The 1,546-nt window shown below is 38.5% G+C and overlaps 1 long non-coding RNA gene across 1 annotated transcript; it reads right to left on the bottom strand.

Moving 5' to 3' along the window:
- Nucleotides 1–295: 295 nt before the first annotated feature.
- Nucleotides 296–1,123, bottom strand: LOC136945828 (uncharacterized). The gene is made up of 3 exons (XR_010876865.1): nucleotides 1,059–1,123; nucleotides 767–813; nucleotides 296–533 (listed from the first exon to the last, which is right to left on the bottom strand). It is a non-coding gene; the product is annotated as an uncharacterized lncRNA (long non-coding RNA).
- Between the last annotated feature and the right edge of the window lie 423 nt (nucleotides 1,124–1,546).

Raw genomic sequence — 1,546 nt, 5'->3', positions numbered from 1 at the left:
ATGATCTTCTGTTTTAAAGTTATGGCCATTCTAGTGACGAGTGCTTACAACGCTAGCTACGACTGTCATCATACAGTACTGTAGCTGCCATAGAACTGCGAGAACTGGCTAAGTCTATCGTTCGTTACCTACAAACAAATGCTTCGTAACAGTATTTACTTTTGAAGGATTCATATATCTATGTGTCTATTCCAATATGTAATGATAGTATTCAATGACACAAATCTGTGTTCTAGAAAGAGTGGTCTGGATTCGCAGAGGTCCCATAATATCAGCTTTAATGCAGCAGTTGGAAATCAACAAGTACAGAGCTCTGGGGTTGTCTACGTTTCCCTACCCGCAACAGAGTTTTGGGCTGGTTCACGAAGTCCAACTGGCTATCTTTCCCTTCCCCAGCATATCATATACAATGCAATTGAAAACACAAGTATCAAAAAAAGGGTTGAGCTTGTTCTCTCGTGCGTCAGGGAGTTGTTCTTGCCTCCGCGTCCCACCTGCTCGGGTGCCGTCTCCACCCAGATTCAAGGTTGTTTCTGAAAATGAAGAGATAGAGACACAAAGAACAGCCTGCTTCCCACACTCAGTGTGAGACCCAATGTTTAAGCCTGGGCACACTTCTAAGTTCATAACTTTAATAAGCACAATGCATAACTTTAATAAGCACAATATATTCTTTACTTTTAATCGGCGATATTGACAACAGAGGTTAAGGAACTTGTCTTTAATCAAAAGATCGTCTCCGTTTTCAATTTGAAGCAGTATCTACCTTACTGTAGGAAATCTCCCATTGCATCATCTCTCTAGCTTCTTCGGCTAAAGATGGACGACAATGACGATGCATGCATTATTCACGCATACGGTGTTAATACAGTCTGTAAAAATACCACTTTGACACACTTGCAAGAAATGATCCGCTGGCTAGATGTATCATGATCTTATTTACCACCCACAATAGTTCTGCTTTTTTTTGCAGCAACATTCTGAGTTAGAGTAGCTAGCTTTTCCAGTTGCACAACAAAGTCACATAATGTGACGAGATTGAATTTAAAAAAACTCACCAGGGACAACGACAACATCGGCAACCCTGCACTATGGATTATTATTTTGATGTCATCTTTAAATTAAGTGTCTGAACAGGACTGGTTGTGCAGGCACACATTATTAGTTTCTCCTTCATCTTGAACCTAAAACCTAGATTCTAGGTTAGAAATGTTGACAATGACCAACAGTTGCTACGTTACAAGACACAAGGAACCAATCCGATTGGCCAACGCTCTTCACTGTTCCACTGTTCAAACTTTTTTCTGTTTCTACATCTTTCAATTATTAATACTTTTCAGAATGGGTTTTATTCGCCAAGAAACATCACACAGACAAGGAATTTACTGTGGCAGGAAGGTGCACACATTAAACATATAAGAATCTTAAATAAGAAGTGTACAAGTCTAACTAATACTAATGTTTAAAAATGTAAAAGGTTTACAATTAAATAAAATGGCTCTAACATAACGCTTTAACATTTATGAAATTAAATAAGATACCCTTT

Source organism: Osmerus mordax, chromosome 7 (genome assembly GCF_038355195.1).
Source record: "Osmerus mordax isolate fOsmMor3 chromosome 7, fOsmMor3.pri, whole genome shotgun sequence".
Classification (NCBI taxonomy): domain Eukaryota; kingdom Metazoa; phylum Chordata; class Actinopteri; order Osmeriformes; family Osmeridae; genus Osmerus; species Osmerus mordax.
Note: the sequence above shows the minus strand (reverse complement) of the source record. Positions and strands in the feature narration are given on the sequence as shown.